Source organism: Elephas maximus, chromosome 25, assembly GCF_024166365.1.
Source record: "Elephas maximus indicus isolate mEleMax1 chromosome 25, mEleMax1 primary haplotype, whole genome shotgun sequence".
Taxonomy (NCBI): domain Eukaryota; kingdom Metazoa; phylum Chordata; class Mammalia; order Proboscidea; family Elephantidae; genus Elephas; species Elephas maximus.
Genome location: NC_064843.1, coordinates 7,064,835 through 7,087,319, shown reverse-complemented (window position 1 = coordinate 7,087,319; position 22,485 = coordinate 7,064,835).

The window sequence follows — 22,485 nt, the reverse complement described above, 5'->3', positions numbered from 1 at the left end:
GCAAACATTTAAGCATTTAGCTGCTATTCGAAAGGTTGGTGGTTCAAACCCACTCAGCAGCTCTGCAGGAGAAAGCCCTGGGGATCTGCTTCCGTAAAGATTGCTGTTATGTGCCATCAAGTCAATTCCGATTCACAGTGACCCTACAGGACAGAGCAGAACTGCCTCATAGAGTTTTCCAGGCCAAGACTTCCTTCCATGGAGCTGCTGGGTGGATTCAAAGCATTGACCTTTAAATTAGCAGGCAAATGCTTAACCGTTGCACCGCCAGGGCTCTTTCCATACAGATTACAGCCTATGAAGTCCTATGGGGCAGTTCTACTCTGTCACATGGGGTAACTCTGGGTCAAGAACACCTAACAACAACAGATGACTTTAGCTCCAGCAAATTCTTTCCTTTGCTCTCCCGCACCTCAGTCTATTTATACTGAACCCTTCAGTCTCTCCCCACATGTAGTTCTATCACACTAGCACAGACTTTGCGCAAGGATGGCATCCCCAGGGCTTGTAACTTCCCCTTCCCACTTCCATGGCAGATGTCGCTCATTCACCATGGTTCTGAGTCCAGTCATGGAAACCTAATCCTTCTCACTGGACCTTTCCAAGCTGTACCTCCAATCTCACAGGCCCTGTTAGGTGCCTTCCCTCAGGCTGGGATCCCACCAGGGTCCTCTGTGATCTTTCCATGGTCTTATTCTCCCTATTAGGTCACTCATTTCAGCCAAACTAGATAACACGTTGCAATCAAATGTCACACCAGCCCCCCAACTTTGATGATTAGAACGATGATGGACACAGCTTGCCCTACCGCCATCTTTTCTCTCTGGTAGCATTTTGTGTGCATGTGCACCAAATACATCACACTCTCGGTTGTGTTAAGAGTATGTAAGCGTGTGCATGTGCAGGCTCGTATTTCATCCCCTACGCTGGAATAAATATAACTTGATGTCAGCAGGCACTGTCTAGTCAGCTTTCTATCCCCCATACTGCATGGTTTAAAGTCAGGAAGGGTGTGCATCAGTGTTATATCCTTTCATCATACGTAAATTATTCAATCTGTATGCTGAGCAAATAATCCGAGAAGCTGGACTGTATGAAGAAAAACAGGGCATCGGGATTGGAGGAAAATTCATTAACAACCTGCAATATGCAGATGACACAACCTTGCTTGCTAAAAGTGAAGAGGACTTGAAGCACTTACTGATGAAGACAAAAGTCCACACCTTCTACCTTTAGTATGGATTATAGCTCAACATAAAGAAAACAAAAATCCTCACAACTGGACCAATAAGCAACATCACGATAAACGGAGAAAAGATTGAGGTTGTCAAGGATTTCATTTTACTTGGATCCACAGTCAACACCCATGGAAGCAGCACTCGAGAAATCGAAAGATGCATTGCACTAGGTAAATCTGCTGCAAAGGACCTCTTTAAAGCGTTGAAAAGCAAAGATGTCACCTTGAGAACTAAGGTGCATTTGACCTAAGCCATGGTGTTTTCAATCACCTTATATGCATGCGAAAGCTGTACATTGATTAAAGAAGACTGAAGAAGAATTGAAGCCTTTGAATTGTGGTGTTGGAGAATATTGAATATACCATGGACTGCTGAAAGAACGAACAAGTCTGTCTTGGAAGAAGTGCAGCCAGAATGCTCCTTAGAAGCAAGGATGGTGAGACTATGTCTCACATACTTTGGACATGTTATCAGGATGGATCAGTCCCTGGAGAAGGACATCATGCTTAGTAAAGTAGAGGGTCAGCAAAAAAGAGGAAGACCCTCAAAGAGATGGATTGATGCAGTGGCTGCAACAATGGGCTCAAGCATAACAATTGTGAGGATGGCACAGGACCTGGCCATGTTTTGTTCTGTTGTGCATAGAGTCACTATGAGTAGGAACCAACTTGACAGCATCTAACAACAACAATCCCCCACACTGCCAAGCTCTGTGCCTGGTGCATAACGTGATGACGTAACTCCACCAGGAGTTGCGTCTTCAGCCTGGTTTAGAAGGAGGGGCCATGTGGGTCAGGGCTGCAGCGAAACCACAGCCGCCAATAAGCAACTTGATGGAGAAATAGCACAGTTGGCGGGCTCATTTGTAACTGCAGCAAATTGACTAATAAGAAATTGCACAGTTGGTGGACTCATTTGTTACCACAGCAAATTGACTAATACAGCCCTTGTTCTCCTTAGAACTCATAAGGCTCAAGGGAAGAGCCCATGCTCACATGAGGGGCCCAGGAAGTTCGAGGAGGCTGGTGGAGCCAAAGAAGCCTGGTGGCTTGCAGGAGGAGGTACCCAGTAACCTGGCAGGACCTGCAGACAAAGGTTTTGGCAGCAGAGTCATATGACATAAGAGGGGACTGAGGTCAGAGGAGACCTAGAACCATGATGTGGTGAGTTATCTATGGGATGAGAAGTAGTGTAGACACCAAAACGAGCCCAATAAGCCACATGGAATCTACCAGGCACCATTCCATAGCTCCCCAAAGAAAATAAAACTAACTCTAGAGGGGCAGTAGTGGTTCAGTGGTAGAATTCTTGCCTACCATGCAGGAGACCAGGGTTCGATTCCTGGCCAATGCACCTCACGGGCAGTCACCACGCATCTGTCAGTGGAGGCTTACATGTTGCTATGATGTTGAACAGTTTTCAGCAGAGCTTCCAAACCAAGACTAGGAAGAAAGGCCTGGCAATCTGCGTCTGAAAAAAATCTAATGGAAATCCTATGGAGCACAGCTCTACTTTGACACGCTTGGGGTTGCCATGAGTCAGGGGCCAACTCAATGGCAGCTAACAACAACAGAGGTGAGGAAGAGAGAAGGACCTAAGGGAGTAGGCAGGAAGCTTGAGTATGACTACATTTTAAACCTGAATTAACTGAGACATCGCATTCTTGATTTAAAAAAAAAATAGACCCCACTTATAAGTGACTCCATTAATTTTCTATCATTAGAGGAAAAGGTGGGCTTTTGATAGACTCAGGGAGTTATGGAAAAGGTAGCAGAGTTACACTACTGCTCACCTACGTTTTATATATATATACTTTTTTTTTTTTTTACTGTGAGTGAAACTCACATCCACTGCACACAGAGAGTAACATACTCCCACAAGTCCTCGGTCTTTGGGCTTGAAAATCCAAGGGCTGCAGAAGAGTGAAGTATTCTCCCGGGAAACTGACAGGACACGTTTCAGATAAGAATCAAAGCAAGTCTTCTTTGAGACCGAGGCTCCTCATGAAATAGGTGCTTCACATCAGAGGAAGCTCGCTGCCAGGTAGCAAAAGGTGCTGAATCTCCTTTTTCTAGGAATTACACTGATGCTGACAAATGCCCTTTTCAAATGATTGACTCCTCAACACAGGAGAACAGGAGTTAAATCTGAACCTCAGAGCACAAGTTCAGAGACACAGGTGAGACATGGACACGGAGGCCCCGCTGGCCTCCTGCCCTCCTGCCTGGGTTTGAAAGGTCTCTCATCTTGGAGCCAGCTTTGTGCTTTATGGGGGTTGAGGAAGCAGAGGATCGTCCTTTTGGGCAGTTCTCACAGTGGTGTTGGGCCCTGCGGTCATCAAGACAAACCAAGTTTTTGTTTACAAGAAACTATTCTAGCCTCCCGCTGCGAGTTTCCAACAAGGCAGCCCTTCCATTCAAGAACAGCCTACCTGGAGGTAGGGGCTGGCCAACAGTCCTCACCTAATACGCCACATTGCCTGAAATGCAGGGGCACTCAGGCAAGTCTCCAAAGAACCACCGCCACGGATCCAAATGTTTTCAATAAGCATTTACGCTTTTATATTTTTTCATTTCCTATTTCACTGGCCATGTACACATTCTGAGCTCAAGTGCTGACGGTAAGTCCCTGGGTGGTGAAAAGGTTAATGTGTTCGACTGCTAACCGAAAGGCTGGACCTTCTAGTTCACCCAGAGGTGCCTTGGAAAAAGGCCTGCTGATCTGCTTCGGAACAACCAGCCACTGCAAACCCCGCTACGGAGCTCAGCTCTACTCCGACACACGCGGGGCTGCCATGAGTCAGACTCAACTGGACTCGACGGCAACTGCTTTGATTTTTTTACATATATCACAAAATTTGCCACTTTAGCAATTTTAAGGGTACAATTCAGGGAAATTAAGTACCTCCCCGATCTTGTGCAGCCTTCACCACTGTCTGTTTCCAAAACTCTTCATCGCCCCAACCAGAAACTCTGTACACATTAGGCAATGACGCCCCATTAGTGTACCCACCCCCGCCTGGAAACCACTAACCTGCTTTCTGTCTCTATGCTTTGCCTGCTCTAGATACTTCATGTAAGTGGAATTTTTCATCTGTGCTCCGCGCATTCCTATGATTCGTAGTTTCAGTCACCCCTCCTCTGAGCTCTGCCAATGCCCTGTGCACAGAGCTGCCTCCGTGCTGGCCAGGTCTGCACGTGGATTTCTACTTATATGATGTCACCCATCAAAATCTGAGCTTCCTTTTGGCAAGAACTGTCTTCTTCATTTACACGTCACCAATGATCAGCACGGTGCTGCCATATAGGTGCTCAATAAACACGCATGCCTCTGTGCGTGAGTATCCATGCCAACGAACACGTATGCATGTGATATATGAGCATCCATGGCAATGAAAATGCTTGCGTCTGTACATGAGTATCCATGGCAATGAACACACACGCATGTGATATATGAGAGTCCATGGGAACATCCAGGTAATCCACCTATATCCCCGGACTTTTGAGAGGAAACAGTGGTTCAGACTGGGTAAGTGGTGCACAGGTGACCCAACGAGAAAAGAAAAAGCAGCATTAAAAGATTTGTGGTATCTTAGTGCTTTCAGGAATACCTCCAGAGGTTTGAGCCAGAAGAATGAGGAGCCGAGCGTAAAGACCCCATAATCAGATGGCAGGGCACCTGGGATGGTGCCAAGTACCAGGTGACAAATGCCAGAGAAGGCATGGAGAGGCTTGCACTCACTGAAAGCAAGAGGCTGTGTTAGCTAGCCCTGAGTGTCCCAAACCCACACTTAGTAACATGGTAGTATCGCCCCTGCTGGAGGCCAGCCCTCCAGGGTCACAGAGCCAGGCATCCCTGGCAAATAGCTTAGCACAGGCTTCCCCTGCTTAAACACTCACAAGCAAGAAGGGTACAATTGGGAAGGGAAATAGGGGCCAGGGACTTTCAAAAAGTCCTGATAATGATAATAATAATGATAATAAACAGGCTTATAATACTACTACTTAATAGCAGTCTTAAAGCGTGACAGCAGAAGTCGATGGGAACACACACACAAATACGTGTGTGTGCGCGCACGATCATATAAACATGCCACATACCCTGGGGGCACACACGAGCAGCTTCCCAAAGGGAGCCTGGCCTTTCCCACTGGGAGCTTTTATGTGGCCTCTAGCTTTGCAAAAGTTCAACAAAATTCCTTTTATATCTTTGATTAACTTGAGGTTTAAATGGATAAGATGGGGGGCCGGGATCACTTTCTGGTTGAAAGTGGATTTCCTTTATAAGTATTTGAAATATCATGGAAAGTTTTCTTGGCTTTTATAGTGTTTTGAACAACATAAGGAGCCTCTGGGAAGAGGGTGCCAACAGTTCAGGCAGATTTGAGTCTACCCAGAGGTGCCTCAGAAGAAAGGCCCGGTGACCTAGATCTGAAAAATCAGTCTTTGGAAACCACGTGGAACACAGTCCGACACACGTGGGTCGCCCTGAGGCGGGGCTGACCCACGTGGAACACAGTCCGACACACGTGAGTCGCCGTGAAGCGGGGCTGACCCACGTGGAACACAGTCCGACACACGTGGGGTCGCCGTGAAGCGGGGCTGACCCCAAGGCAGCCGACTTGGTTTGGGTTTTAAACAACATAAAGCAATATTTTTTTTTGTTGTTTCTTTAAAGCAATATAAGAGCAATAAAATTTTTTTTTTTCCAGAACAAAAAGGAAGAAGACCTGAATAAACAAGAGAAAGAAAAACGAGAAACTAAGTGGCGTAACGAGCAGCACATTTGGTATCTTCTTCCGGCCGGTTTCCGCTTGGTGCGGTTTTGATCCCAGTTGTACTGAGTGGATACGCGCCTGTGCGACAGGTTACTTTCATTAATGTTTTATGAGTATTTTCTAGGTTATCTGCTTCATAAATACTATTTTAAAACATTCTAGTTTTTCATTATTATGACCATAATTGCATATTAACTCTAAAGAAAGTAGAAAAACTGTAAAGCAAAAGGAAAAAATAAAATTGAACTATAATCTCAACACTTAAACATGAGCATTGTTATCATTTGTGCATACATTCATCCGGTTAGCCTGGAAGAGGGGCTGGTGTACAGGCACAGATGCGTCCCCAGGTACAGGCGCACCCCCGGGTACAGATGTGTCCCCAGGTACAGAAGCGTCCCCGGGTACAGAAGCGTCCCCGGGTACAGACGCGTCCCCGGGTACAGACGCGTCCCTAGGTACAGGTGTGGGTGCTTTACCCACTGTGTATGTTTGCATGCAGGCAAAGTGAAATTGTAGGTCACATGCTATCTTTATCCTACTAAAATGTTATTAAGTATTAATTTTTCTTTAATGGCTAAATTCACTCCCATTTCTTGCAGGAAAAGACAAAAAGTTAATGAGTAATTAAGGACTAACTATTTTGCTCAATCTATGTATCCATCTATCTATCCATCCATATATGTATGCACGTGTGTATGTATCTCTGTATCTTTCTTTCTATCTACCTATGTATTATCCCTCCCTCCCTCCCTCCCTCCACCCATCCACCCACCCATGCACCCATCCATCCCTGGGTGCGTATGTATCTATCTGCTATCTGCCTGTGTGTCTGTCTATGTATCCATCCATGTATGTATGAATGCTTGTATCTATCTATCATGCTTCCAGGCTCCAGGGTTTTTATGTTAAATGTTGCTCCTCTTACCTACTACAGGAGATAAAGAGGAGCCTGGAACATCAGCCCTTCGCTTGCAGGACCTCCCTGATCCACACATCTTTTCAAGACAGGTGTGAAAACTGAGGGCAGCATAGATGAGGACCCTGCTTGCATGACCACCAGCATAGGTAAGGACCCTGCTCAGGGTCACATAACCAGCAGTGGCGGACCTACAAATGATTATTTTTAAAAGGACCCGTTTGACTTCCACACTCTGCTTTTACCATGACTCCACTTGCTTCCCCATTTATTCTTACGTTCACCTGTATGCTCACTGAGGGAAAGGTGCATGGGGTGCCTGCTGTGTTGTTCTTATGGTTACCTGTATGCTCACTGAAGGAAAGGTGCATGGGGTGTTTACTGTGTTGTTCTTATGTCCACCTGTATGCTCACTTAGGGAAAGGTGCATGGGCTGTCTGCTGTGTTGTTCTTACGTTCACCTGTATGCTCACTGAGGGAAAGGTGCGTGGGGTGTTTGCTGTGTTGGATGCTTACAAGATGTAATAACAGCCTGCTGACCTTCAGGCCTCTCCTATAGGTTATGTGTATTTTATCTTTTGATGAACAAATGCCTGATCTGGAGATGTACAATGCAAATAGCTGGCAAAGTATTAACATCTACAGTACAGAAGAAACTCTAGCAAATCAGCAAGAAAAAGGAAAGCATCCCAGTAAAGAAGTGGGTAAATACTGGGAATAGAGACTTCCGTGAAGAATAAATCCTTTTTAATAAGGATTGAAGATCTGCACGGGCTCATTATTGAAGAAATGCACATTGAAACAACATGAGACACAACTGTATACCCAATTGGCAGCAATTAAAAAGTCATGTGACAAGAAGTGTTATGGGGCAAAAGGAGCCCTTGTCAACCCATGCCGCCATTATGGAGAGCAGTTGGAGAGCCTCTTGTGATGGAGAAGTGTCCCTTCCTTATGACCTGGAATTCCACTCCCGTGTCTGTATGCAGAGAAACTTTCACAGAGGGACACACCCCAAAGGAGACGCAAGGATGTCTACCACAACATTATTTGGATAACAAAGTTGGAAATAATCCAAAGGACCATTAGAAGTTGTCGTTGGGTGCAGTGGAGCTGGTTTTTGACTCATAGTGACCCCATGTGACAGAGTAGAACTGCCTCACAGGGTTTTCTAGGCTGTAATCTTTACTGGAAAAGAGCCAGGTCTTTTCTCCCACAAAGCGGCTGGTAGTTTTGAACCACCAATATCTCGGATAGCAGCCAAGCACTCAACCATTTTACCACCAGGACTGCTTGACCATTAGGAGAAAACTCATGGCTATAGAGCCGATTCTGACTCATATACACCCAATAGGAAAGAGTAGAACTTCCTCATAGGGTTTCCGAGGAGCCGCTGGTGGATTTAAACTGCCGACTTTTTGGTTAGCAGCCAAGCTCTTAACCACTGCACCACTAGGGCTCCAACCATCAGAAGAGGAAAGGATAAATTCAGTGTGGAGTAGAGTAACAATAGGATGCGCCCTATCAGGGAAAAGAAATGAGTCTGGAGGACCAACCAACACCATGCCTTGCACTCACAGAGTGAGTGAGAACAGGAGGAACAGGATACTTATTATGGTATTAAACACAGGAGAAGAGGGAGCCCCTTGGGAAGGGAGCTGACAAGCATGCAAGACAAAGCTAGTCCATCCAGGCACCCATGACAGCATCTTTCCGAAAACTGAGGGTGGCTATCAACCCAGTTCTGTTTACCTAAGGAGCGAAGATGGGAAAAAAACACTTGATATGAATGTGTTGCCTCTTTCTTTGCGTCTAGCTACTAAAACTCATGTGATTGAGGGGGTACACAGTATACTGGGGTGGGGAGAGCTGAAATCCGTTATAGGTTCCTGGTGATAAATTCTGCTCAGCTGACATTTTCTGCCTTTCTCAACGATCACATTTGGAGTTTGGACTTCACCTGTTAGGTTTCCAAAAAAAGAGAAAATAATAAATGGCAGGTGAAACTGCAAGCCCCTCCCTCAGCTTGGGCCTGGGTGCCGGCTGCTGAGACTCTGAGACGCCAAGGTGCCTGTTTGAGAAGAGTGCCAGGAGCTAATGACTACGGTTTTATCCTGTCTTCGCAGGGTCCTTGTTTTTGGAAGGATTCATCACGCGTAGATATTATTTGTGCTTTAGCTGGAGGCCAAACACTCTGTACTCAGCATTCGGCCAGAAGCAGGCGGCCACCATTTCTACTCACCTGCCCGGGAAGTGAATTGCGGTGTTACTGGGACAGATGGAGTCGGCTTGCCGGCTTCCATCTGGTTTTTAAATCACTCAGGGAAAGCTCTTAAGACATGTTTGTATGCTGCATAAATCCGCAGAGGAAAGGAAGGGCCCAGGCCGCAGACATTTGTTATTTCGTTATCTGTGTTGCCTTTATAAAAGAAAAATCATGAAGTCATTTCCCTGATTCTTTTGACCTCTGAACGCTCATTGCAACCTCTCAAATTTGATGTCTTCTTCTGAAATGTCCTCTCTGCAATTGCCCAGTAAATCACTCTTCATGCAGCTCTGATGGGGAATGACAGTGTTTCTGCTCCAAGCAGCTCAGGGAGGCTGAGGAGGGAACTCAACAAGACAACATGCTGAATCGATTTTGAAAAGCGAACGTAGGGGTCCTGGGGAGCACTGCATGCTCCACGGCTCCTCCCACTCTGACCAAGAGTGGAAGTGATCATTGCTTCCTTCAGCCTTGCTCTGTATCCAAAATGGCCCCAGAATCTCTGTCAGGCTCTTCCCTATAACTTAAGCGCCCTTCTCCACCTGCCTGCCCATTGCCTTTGGCCAGCTCAGAGTCATGCCTTACCAGCCCCTCCAACAATGACTGATTGAACTCCTGCTCAGTGACTCAGCTGTGAGGACCCAGCTCTGAGCAAAAAAACCCACCCAGGAGTTACTCCCACAGAGATTGCCTTCTACAAGAGAGGGGACAAAGCAGGAGCAGACGCAGAAATGAGCAAGATAACGCCATTAACAATGAATGCTATGAAGAGAGGTAGAAAGAAAGGCTTAGGACCAGGAGCAAGAGCTCGAGAGAGAAGAAGCAAGAGGGAGGTGAAGACAGTTCTGACTGGTTGACCTCGCTTAGGAAAAAATGTTTGAACTGGAACCTGAATGATGATGTTAAAAATAATCAAAACTCACCAAAATTTGAACGTAAGGTTTATTCTGAGCAGTTATTCTATATGCATATAGGGAAGCCATTTTGACTCCAGAAAAAGCAAACGGCTTGAAGAAGCTAGGTACAATGGGGATTATAAAGAGAAGAAAACCCATTGCTGTAGAGTTGATTCCGACTCATAGCAACCCTGTAGGACAGAGTAGAACTACCCCATAGAGTTTCCAAGGAGCACCTGGTGGATTCAAACTGCCAATGTTTTGATTAGTAGCCGTAGCACTTAACCACTGTGCCACCAGGGTTTCCATAAAGAGAAGGGGAGGGAGAAATATAGATCAACCATCAGCTACTCTGAGCATGATCGATTGAACCCTGCCCTCCCCCTTTGACTAAGATCAATGGACATCAAGTCACAAGGTAGTCTCTGCCCCTCCACCCAGTCAAATCTTTTGAGATTCAAAGTTAGTAACCTGGCTTCCAGCAGGAAAGAAAGGATTTGCCACTTCTGGTGAAGGAAAAGCAGCTGGAGAGGTGATTTTGGTCAGGGATTTCTCTAAGTGAGTATTTGGTTTCGTGGATAAGAAAACCTTAAAATCAAAGTAAGATGTCTGTTATTAATTTTTCTATTCAACAGTGATAAGAAGGCAGACAGAGAAAGGTGGATTTGAGCAGAAGAAGGCACATGTGCAAAGGCGCTGAGGTGGGAATCTGCTCAGCACAGTCAAGAAGCAAGGAGGCCAAGGTGGGTGAGGTGTACTGAGCACAGGTGCTGCCTGGGCTTCATCTCAGCTCTTTCCAGAGTGCCCCCCCTCCGCACCCCCAATAAGCCCCTGGTTGAAGCTCACAGCCCCACAGGGCTCTCCTATGTGGGCTTTCTTTATCACAATTGTTGGGCTTACTCAATGATCATGAGCTTCCTAGAGGCAGAAAGTGCATCTGTCTTTAACGTTCTGCTTCTAATTCCTGATGCAGAAGTTAGCACACAGTAGGTACTTTGTAAGGAGCCCTGGTAGCACAACTGTTAAGTGGTAACTGAAACATTGATGGTTTGAACCCCCGCAGCAGCTCCACAGGAGAAAGACTTGGCTATCTGCTCCTGTAAAGAATACAGCCAAGAAAACCCTATGGGGTGCATTTCTTCTCTCACACAGGGTCACTATCGACTCAACAGCACCCAACAACAACAGCATCAGGGCACTTTGGTGCATATTGAATGAACGAATGGATGCATTGTATGGTATGCATCTAGTGATCGCCACCATGCTTGAGGGTGAAACCTATAGGGCCAGCCTGTGTAACTGGGTCTCCGCTCTTGCCAAGGGCACGGGACCTCTCAGTCTTAAGAGGGTCCTCTGCCTCCCCTGACCCTTTCCAGCTGTGACAAAACCAGGGCATTCCTGAGAGCAATAAAAACAGCTAACACAGAGCAGTTGCTCTGTGCCAGGAGCCAAGCCCTCAGCATCCATTTTCTAATTTAGTCCTCACAATAACTGAACTGTAGCTGGAGATCTAAAGTCCAGAAAAGGTAATCAGCCCAAGGTCATGCAGCTAGTAAGCATGAGAGCCTGGATTTGAACCAAAGTTTTCCTGAAGCCTAAGCCCAAGTGCTTAACTCCTAAACTACGAAAGCCCCCTGGAACCTGGACGTGAGGAAAAGACCAGGGACCCAGCAAGCATTGGGGGTCACCTGGGTGGTGGAGAAGGATGGATGTGGAACTTGTCTCTCAGCACCTGTATAGCAAGTTTGAACTCAGCTTCTGCTCCAACAGGCTCCTGTCCTGCATGGGGTTAACGCTAGGAAACCCTGAGCTCCTGGGCCTTTCGGTTGCACCAGCTGCCCTTCCAAGGAAAAGGTCAATGCCTTTCCTCAGATGGCTGACAAGTTTTTTACTGGGGATGAGGGCTAGTTACGCTCCATGTTCTGAGGGTTGTACTCTATGAGGCCTTAGCCTCATAAAGTCAGTGTCGTTATAATCCTTCTTTCCCCTTCTCCTCTGCTTGCTCTCCCTCTTGTCCCTACCCGCCCCCCCACCCCACCCCCAACCTCCTTCCCTCCGTCTCCCTGAGTATAGACAGAACTGATATTCGCCACTCTCAAGCTTGGCCCATGAAACTCTCCAACCTGATCCTTGATCTCTCTCCTCTCCCTTCCCACTGAAGATTCCAAGTCCCTAGAGCAAGTAGGGGACAGCGATTTGGTGTGTCTATGTGTAAAGGGCCAGATTGTAAATATTTGAGCCCATGAGGTCTCTGTTGCAACTACCCAACTGTGCCACTGGAGTGCCAAAGCAGCAGTAGGTAATGTGTAAACAAATGAGCATGGCTGTGTTCCAATAAAACTTTATAAAAATAAGCCAGGGGCCAGATTTGGCCCATGGGCTGTAGTGTGCCAACCCCTGCCATGGAGAGGGGAAGTCATAGGTAGGAGAATCCTGGACTCCTGAGTCACCATGTGGAATGCCACCTTCTAAACACCTTCATCGTAGCAAGTAATAAACTTTTTATCAGGTTAAGCCACTGAGACTCAGCGTTGTTCCCTATGGAACACAGCCCACCCTGACGAGGACAGTTACTCTCTCACGCCTCTCTGCGCTGTTACATAGCTTTCTACTTTTCTTTAACATGCACTATTATTAAATTCCTCCCTTGTGATCTGGTTGTTTGCTAAAAGAGTGGCTTCCATTTCTAAAGGCTGCCTTATCAGGGAACTGCCACTCTCTAGGACTTTTTAAACTTAGACAAGGAGCCTCTACCTGGCTCCTGCATCAGCCTCCACAATGCTATAAGCTCCCTCCTCCAAAATTGTTGCTGTTGTTGTTGATAGCTGCTGTCAAATTGGCCCTCTGCTAATGGCGACCCTGTACACAGTGGAACAAAATGTAAACACTGCCAGTCCTTCGCCATCTCCCTGATGGTTTGTGGATTGGACAGTTGTGATCCATAGGGTTTTCATTGGCTGATTTTTGGAAGTAGATTGCCAGGCCTTTCTCCCTAGTTGGTCTTTGTCTGGAAGCTCCACTGAAACCTGTTCAGCATCCTAGCAACACGCAAGCCTCCATAGACAGATGGGAGGTGGCCGTGCATGAGGCGCGTTGGCCAGGAATTGAACTTAGGTCTCCCATATGGAAGACGAGAATTCTACCTCAGAACCACTACCACCGCACCCTACAAATGTAACCACACATCTTCAGTGTTATCATGTACAGCAATCTTGGTATAATTAGAGCCAAAGAGTAAAAAAAAAATCTTTCCAATGTTAATTAAATTTGAATTAAATGAGTTTGGTTTTTGCTGAGTTGTTCATTTCTGCACAGGGTAGGATAGTGTCTGAGAGACCAAACTGATGAGTGTCTGGGGAGTCAGCAGGAGGATCCTCTGCTGATGGGGGATCATTTTCACCAGCTGTAAATACAGCTCCCACCTGAGCCTGTAAAGGATAGTCCTCTGAAAACCCCAGAGCACCTCCAGTAGAGAATTGCTTCCATAAGCAAAAATAGACCTAACTTCAGGAGAGCTATCATTTTCTTCATTCTCCAATTCAGCCCCCAGAAAAAAACCGTGCAATTTATACCCGTTCAAATTCCGGGACACAGAGGAACCTGGGACGAAAATGAGAAGCTGGGGAAAAAGAAGCAATGTAGGGTTTGCTGGCAATTATCCATGTGTTCTACCTTCATGGACTCAGTCTAAATGTGGCCCTGAGCCCTGGCCTTCAGGGCTAAGTTGTCTACCAGCCCCTCACAGCCCGTTTCACAGAACCAGCTCAGTTGGGGCATCCACCTCACTGAGTCATTTCTATGCAGCTCATGGCGTTTTAGGTTATTTTAAGTATTTGAAAAACAGATAGCTATGGCTTCACAGACTCTTTCTTCTCCATTTTTCACTGCCTCCCAGGATTGGGCTCAATGGTGGTGCTCAAAAAGATATGCCCATGCTGTAACCCCCAGAACCTGTGACTATTACCTTATACGGAAAAAGAGTGATTATTACCTTATATGGCATATGGCAAAAGATGTGGTGAAGCTAAGGGTCTAGAGAGGAGGAGCTTGTCCTGAATTATCCAGCTGGGTTTTAGATGCCATCATGCCTCCTTTTAAGAGTGAGGTGGAGGGAGATTACACCCAGACACGCACAGATGAGAAGACCACGTGAAGATGGAGGCAGAGTTTGGAGGGATGCAGCCATAAGCCAAGAAACACCTGAAGCCATCAGAAAAGGCAAGGAAGGAGCCTCAGAAGAGCCTTCAGAAGGAGCGCAGCCCTGCCAACACTTTGATTTTGGAATTCTGGCCTCCAGAAACATGAGAAAATAAATTTCTGTTGTTTTAAGCTACCCAATAATAATAGTTGTTTGTGTTACAACAGCCACAGGAAGCTAAGATACTCCTCTTCCCCCCTCAAAAGAAGTCATATATAATCAATAAATATATTGATACCACTATTATTAATGGGCCCTTACTATGTACTAAGAACCACTCTTAACACTTGCATTTGTGGTTTCATGTAACCCTCTCCACCTAACAACTCCTAGAACATCTGCTTCACAATTTAGACTCCAAAGAGAGAAAGAAAGTGGCAACATTCCAAAGAAGGTACAGGAGTATCCCAAGTGAGAAGAGTGACCCTGAGATCTAAGATCAAGCTAACTCCATTTGCTGCTGTGGCTGTTACTGAATACGATGATAATTGTGGTGGTGATGATGATGATGGTGGTAATGACAGTGATGATGGTGATGATGAAGATGGTGATGATGATGGTGATGGTGATGATGGTGATGATGGTGATGATGATCATGATGCTGGTGATGACGATGATGATGATGGTGATGATGATGGTGATGATAGTGATGACAATGGTGATGATGATGGTGATGATGATGGTGATGATAATAATGGTGGTGATGATTATGATGGTGGTGATGACAGTGATGATGGTGATGATGAAGATGGTGATGCTGATGGTGATGGTGGTGATGATGATCATGATGCTGGTGATAACGATGATGATGATGGTTCTGATAGTGATGACAATGGTGATGATGATGGTGGTGATGATGGTGATGATGATGCTTTGAAGCTAGAGTATGAGGGAGGATTCCTGTAGAGCAGACTTGACAAACTATAGCCTGTAGACTAAGTCTGGTCCCCCTGCCTATTTTTGTAAATAAAATTTTATTGGACCACAGCCACACCCACTTGGTTACATATTGTCTTTGGCTGCTTTCCCTCAACAAAAGCCAAGTTAAGTAACTGCAGCAGGAACTGTACGGCCTGCAAAACCTGTAATATTTACTATCTGAACTTTGACAGGAAATATTTGCCAAGCCCTGCTACAGCAGGAAGGAAGGAAGGAAGGTTAGGCCGAGATGCATCACCAACCCACTTACCCCAAGCTCCTGTGCATGTGAGAACCACTTAGTAGCTTGTTAAAACCAGACTGTTGGACCCACCTTATCGAGATTCTGATTCATTAGGCTTGGAGTGGGTCCCCAGGAGAGAGAGATTCAGGAGATCCGTGGACAATTCTTTGAAAACATCTCGTAGACATCCATATTCCTCTTACAAACTCACCTGTGGTGTTAAGACAACATTAAGTGCCTGTAGTCTGTTAGCAAGGATTTCACTTTATCTAGAGATCCTGGGAAAATAAACTGATGAAAAGCTTCAAGTTTCAACATTACATAAATTCATGGAGAATTAAGCCAGTTTAATCCTCCTCAACAAATAAACTTTAGTTCCTTGCCAGCTAAGGATCCAGTCATTTGTCAGTCCTTGAGTAGGTCCACCAGAAAAAATGTTCCTTTGCCTTTAAGTGATTTATTGCTGTGCTTTCTAGGTCAGCTTACGTACTTGCTGTTGCATCAGTGGGGCAGTGAATTCTCCAATTCTGAAACTCATTCTCTCCAGGAACCACAACTTTCAGGTTGCAATTTTTTTTTTTTCTGGGATTATTGTAAAAAGATACAGTTAAATTAAATTCTTCTTCATATCATCCAACATGAGTTACGGTCTCCATCTCATTTAGCAACACTCCCAATTTATCATCATTAAAAGTGGTCTAAAAGGGCTTAATTTAGGTAATAAATTCCTTTCCTTCAGAATGAGCTCCTCTCTGATTTGCATCTCTGCTTCCAGTGCCACAGAAAGACAGAGAACCTCTGTGAAACAGATCTTCTTGACTCCCAAATAATGTTCCTGAAGTCTGAGCTGACTTGTCACCAAGCAAGACGACTGGATGGAGTTCACAACACTCACCAGCTGCGGCTTCAGATCAGTGTTTTAAACGAGAGAGGGAAGGCACTGGGCAGAAATTTCCAGTCATTCTCTAAGAAAGAGGTTGTGGGCTAAGATGGCTACAGTGATTCTGCTTTTTCTGGCTTCTATTACCACTAAATCCGTAGGCAAACGGGAGATATCATTCTTGGATTAGTCAGCTGTAAAGGCAAGATAAAAAGACATGGGTAAGACCAGGAAAGGTTGCTTTTGATACTTATATCAGAATTGACAGGTGATGAAAAATGGCAGGCATGCTTAGGGAAAACATACTTCAATTTGATAAAGAGCTTTAGGGGAAACAACTTTACTGTTTGAGCTGAAGGGAGATACGACACAGCCTAAAGAAATGGGACACTTGAATGTTCAACGACTCTGTTTCCAGATAAAATTCTCCTCTGAACTGCCTCATCCCCCCGCCCCAATCATATTTGGAAATCTATCCTCATTCAAATCTGTCTTGGGAAGAGATACAGCCAGAATGCTCCTCAGAAGCAAAGGATGGCGAGTCTTTGTCTCTTGTACTTTGGACATGTTATCAGGAGGAACCAGTCCCTGAAGAAGGACTTCATGCTTGGTAAAGTAGAGGGTCGGCAAAAAAAGAAGAAAACCCTCAACAAGATGGATTGAAGAAGTGGTTACAACAATGAGCTGAAACATAGCAATGATTGTGAGGATGGCACAGGACCGGGCAGTGTTTTGCTCTGTCGTACACGGGGTCACTGTGGGTTGGAACCAACTTAACAGCACAACAACATCTTCATTCAAAAACACATGTAATGTCTGTATATACAATTAATGTATGTTCATTGTGATATGTGTGTTTATTGTGATATGTGTGTTTGTGTGTGTATATTCAGAGAATAAAGAATGTTATAAGAAGAAAGTAAAACATCTGTAAACTCTGACACACAAATATAACCACGTTAATATTTCACACTTTATATCCTTTTTAGCTGTTTCTTATGTACAAATAAATATTTAGATAGGGATATTCATGGATCACAAAATTAGGTCTTATCCTTCTTAGCAACTAATTTTTATCTGAGTGGTACTTCATGGGAACATTTTCAAATTAGTAACTGGAATTTTATTACCATTTTTAAATGCTGATGTGATGTTCTATTGTACAAATCCACTGTAATTTATATAATCAATTGTCTATTTGCAACATTTGAGTTGTTCCCAAGCTTTTCATTTTGTAAGTAAATCACTAATGATTACCCTGGTATGCACCAGTCGGAACCTTTGTCCAGTCCTTTCCTTATTATCAACCCGTGTCACAGTGAGACCAAGCTGTCTCCATAGGCAACCCTATCTAGCCCCACTGCAGTGGCACCGGCTTTTGCATCTGTACACTGGGGGAAATTCCCAAATAGGACCATTCCATGTCCCTCTCAGCTTATGCACCTCTTCAGCCTATTGTTATTGTTAGCTGTTGCTGAGTCAGCTCCAATTCACGGTGACCCCGTGTACAACACAATGAAATGTTGCCCATTCCTGTGCCACCTTTATGATCTTTGGTATGTTTGAGTCCATTGTTACCACCACTGTGTATTTCAAGTGCCTTCCAACCTAGGGGATTCATCTTCTAGCACTGTATTGGACAATATTCAATTTTTGATCCATAGGGTTTTCATTGGCCGATTTTCAGAAGTAGATTGCCAGCCCTTTCTTCCCAGCCTTCAGCCTCCAGCCCTCCAATTCCAGGCATGTAGGAGGCCCCCCACGTGTCAGTCATTTTGCCGTACTGTGAGGGCTTGTATGTTGCTGTGATGCCAGAAGCTATGCCACCACTATTCAGATATGAAAAGGGTCACCCATAGTAGACAGGTTTCAGCTGAGCTTCCAAACTAAGACAGACTAGGAAGAAGGATGCTGTAGTCTACTTTTGAAAAGAATTAACCAGTGAAAACTTTATGAATAGCAGTGGAACCCTGTCTGACATAAAGCCAGAAGATGAGATACCCAGGTTAGAAGACACTCAAAAGATGACTGGGGAAAAGCTGCCTCCTCAAAGCAGAGTCAACCTTAATGATGTGGATGGAGTCAAGCTTCCAGAACATTCATTTGCTGATGTGGCACCACTCAAAATGAGAAGAAACAGCTGTGAACATCCATTAGTAATCAGAACATGGAATGTATGAAATATGAATCTAGGAAACTTGGAAGTCATCAAAGACGAATGGAACACATAAACATCGATATCCTAGGCATTAAAATTAGTGAGCTGAAATTGGACTGGTATTGACCATTTTGAATCAGACATTCATATGGTCTACTACGACGGGAATGACAACTTGAAGTGAAATGGCTTTGCATTCATCGTTGAAAAGAACTTTTCAAGATCTATCCTGAAGTACAATGCCGTCAGTGATAGTATAATATCCATACACCTACAAAGAAAACCAGTTAATACAACTATTATTCAAATTTAAGCACAAACCACTAAGGCCACAGATGAAGAAATTAAAGTGTTTTTTTACCAGCTTCTGCAGTCTTAAATTGATCCAACAGGCAATCAGGATGTATTGATAATTACTGGTGATTAGATTATAAAAGTTGGAAACAAAGTAGGAGGATCGGTTGCTGGAAAATACGGCCCTGGTAATAGAAACCATGTCGAAGATTACATTGTAGAATTTTGCAAGACCAATGAATTCTTCATTGCAAATACCTTTTGTCACCAACATAAATGGCAACTATACATGTGGACCTTACCAGATAAAATACACAGAAATCAAATTAACTGTATCTGTGGAAAGAGGTGATGGAAAAGCTCAATATCATCAGTCAGAACAAAGCCAGGGGCTGACTGTGGAACAGACTGTCAACTGTTCATATGCAAGTTCAAGTTGAAACTGAAGAAAATTAGAAGAAGTCCATGAGAGCCAAAATACAACCTTGAGTATATCCCACCTGAATTTAGAGACCATCTCAAGAATAGATTTGACGCATTGAATGCTAATGACCAGAGAACCAGACAAGTTGTGCAGTGACATCAAGGACATCATCCATGAAGAAAATGAGAAGTCATTAAAAAGACGAGAAAGACAGAAAAGACCAAAATGGGTATCAGAAGAGACTCTGAAACTTGCTCTTGAACATTGAGTAGCTAAAGCAGAAGGGAGAAATGATGAAGTAAAAGAACTGAACACAAAATTTCAAAGGGTGGCTCCAGAAAACAAAGTATTATAATGACATGTGCAAAAAGCTGGAGATAGAAAGCCAAAAGAGAAGAACACGCTTGGCATTTCTCAAGCTGAAAGAACTGAAGGAAAATCCAAACCCCGATTTGCAATGGTGAAGGATTCCATGGGGAAAATATTAAACAACACAGGAAGCATCAAAAGAAGATGGAAGGAATACACAGAGTCATTATACCAGAAAGAATTGGTCGACATTTAGCCATTTCAAGAGGTAGCATATGATCAGGAACCGATGGTACTGAAGGAAGAAGTCCAAACTGCACTGAAGGCATTGGCGAAAAACAAGGCTCCAGGAATTGACAGAATACCAATTGAGATGTTTCAACAAACGGATGCAGCGCTGGAAGTCTCATTCAGGTATGCCAAGAAATTTGGAAGACAGCACCCTGGCCAACTGACTGGAAGAGATCCATATTTATTCCTATTCCCAAGAAAGGTGATACAACCAAATGTAGAAATTATCAAACAATATCATTAATATCACACACAAGTAAAACTTTAATGAAGATCATTCAAAAGTGGCTGCAGCAATATAATGACAGAGAACTGCCGAAAATTCAGCCCAGATTCAGAAGAGGAAGTGGAACGAGGGATATTATTGCTGATGATTGCTGATCCTGGCTGAAAGCAAAAAATACCGGAGAGATGTTTACCTGTGTTTTATTGACTATCCAAAGGCATTCGACTGTGTGGATCATAACAAATTATGGATAACATTGCGAAGAATGGGAATTCCAGAACACTTAATTGTGCTCATGAGGAACCTGTACATAGATCAAGAGTCAGTTGTTCAGACAGAGCAAGGGGATACTACATGGTTTAAAGTCAGGAAAGGTGTGCATCAGGGTCACATACTTTTACCATACCTATTCAATCTGTATGCTGAGCAAATAACCTGAGAAGCTGGGCTGTATGAAGAAGAACGGGGCATCACGATTGGAGGAAGACTCATTAATAACCTGTGTTATATAGAAGAAACAACCTTGCTTGCTGAAAGTGAAGAGAACTTGAAGCACTCACTAATGAAGATCAAAGACCACAGCCTTCAGTATGGATTACACCTTAACATAAAGAAAACAAAAATCCTCACAACTGGACCAATAAGCAACATCATGATAAATGGAGAAACGATTGAAGTTGTCATGGATTTCATTTTACTTGGATCTACAATCAACACCCATGAAAGCAGCAGATAAGAAATCAAAAGATACATTGCATTGGGCAAATCTGCTGCAAAAGACCTCTTTCAAATGTTGAAAAGCAAAGATTTCACCTTGAGGACTAAGATGCACCTGACCCAAGCCATGGTGTTTTCAATCGCCTCATATGCATGGGCAAGTTGGACAATGAATAAGGAAGATCGAAGAAGAATTGATGCCTTTAAATTGTGCTGTTGGCACAGAGTATTGAATACACCATGGGCTGCCAAAAGAATGAACAAATCTATCTTGGAAGAAGTATAGCCAGAATTCTCCTTAGTAGCAAAGATGGAGAGACTACGTCTTACATACTTTGGACACGTTGTCAGGAAGGATCAGTCCCTGGAGAAGGACATCATGCTTTGTAAAGGAGAGAGGGTAAACGAAAAAGGAGGAAGACCCTCAACAAGATAGATTGACACAGTGGCTGCAACAATGGGCTCAAGCATAACCATTGTGAGCAGGGCAAAGGACTGGGCAGTGTTTCATTCTGTAGTATGTAGGGTTGGTAGGAGTTGGAATCAACTCGATGGTACCTAACAACAACAAATGGCGGTCTGTCAGCACTTCCTCAGTTCACTCTCTGATTCCCATGTTTGCTGTCCCCTGAGGCTGCTTCTTGCTGTTGACTCTTGTTTGTACTTCACAGTAAGGAACGCTGGGAGCACTGGCTGCTAATCTAAAGATCAGCAGTTCAAACTCACCAGAGGCTTTGCAGAAGAAAGACGTGGCAGTCTGCTTCCATAAAGATTATAGCCTTGGAAACCATGTCAGGAAGTTCTAGTCTGTCCTATAGGGTCGCTATCAGTTGGAATCAATTCAATGGCAATGTGTTTTTTGTTTGTTTGTTTTTTTGGTACTTTCCAGAAGAAATGTCTGAGACTTGATAGCACGAGATTATTCTTTGCAACTCTGTAAGACAAACAGGGTCCACCTTCCCACAGGTGAGGGGTCACACTACTCCTTAAGGGCACACCTTTAACTGAAATTCAGGAGTGTGGCTCATTCCTGGATGACTCAGGGTCAAGACCTGCCAAGGGGTATCTCAGAAACTGTCCTGAAGCAGAGAAGGCAGCCTCTATCCTCACACTGGGAACCTGAGGTGGGAGAAGGAGAAGCCTGGATGCTTCCAAAATGGCTGCATCACGCTATCCAGAACTCTCCCCACCTGAACGTCAGGTCTAGGCTCCGTCCACCTGGGGCTGCACACCTGTTGTTGTTGTGTGCTGCTAGGTCGGTTCCAACACGTGGTAACCCCAAGTCACAGATTAGAGCTGCCCCACAGGATTTCCTAGGCTGTAATCTTTACAGAAGCAGACTGCCACATCTTTCTCCTGTGGAGCAGCTGGTAGGATCAAACCTCCAAAGCATTGTTCAGCAGCCAAGAGCTTAATTATTGGACCACCAGGACTCCTCTGTGGTTTTCAGCTTTAGAGACTTATTAATGAATAATAGTTGGCAATTTATCCTTCAGACCATGGCATCACCTTGTGTTTTAGGAAAACATATAGGCCTCTAAGCAGACTAAATCCACACACTATCTGACATGCTTTTAGTGGCAACATGAGAACTTTAAAATTAAGTTCTTTAAATACTCTGTGATCCCACTTATATGAACTAGGCAAATATATAGAGACCACAGCTTCTCCGTGGTTACAGGAGCAAGAGGCAGGGGTAGGGGGAGTCACTGCTCAGGGGCACTGAGTGT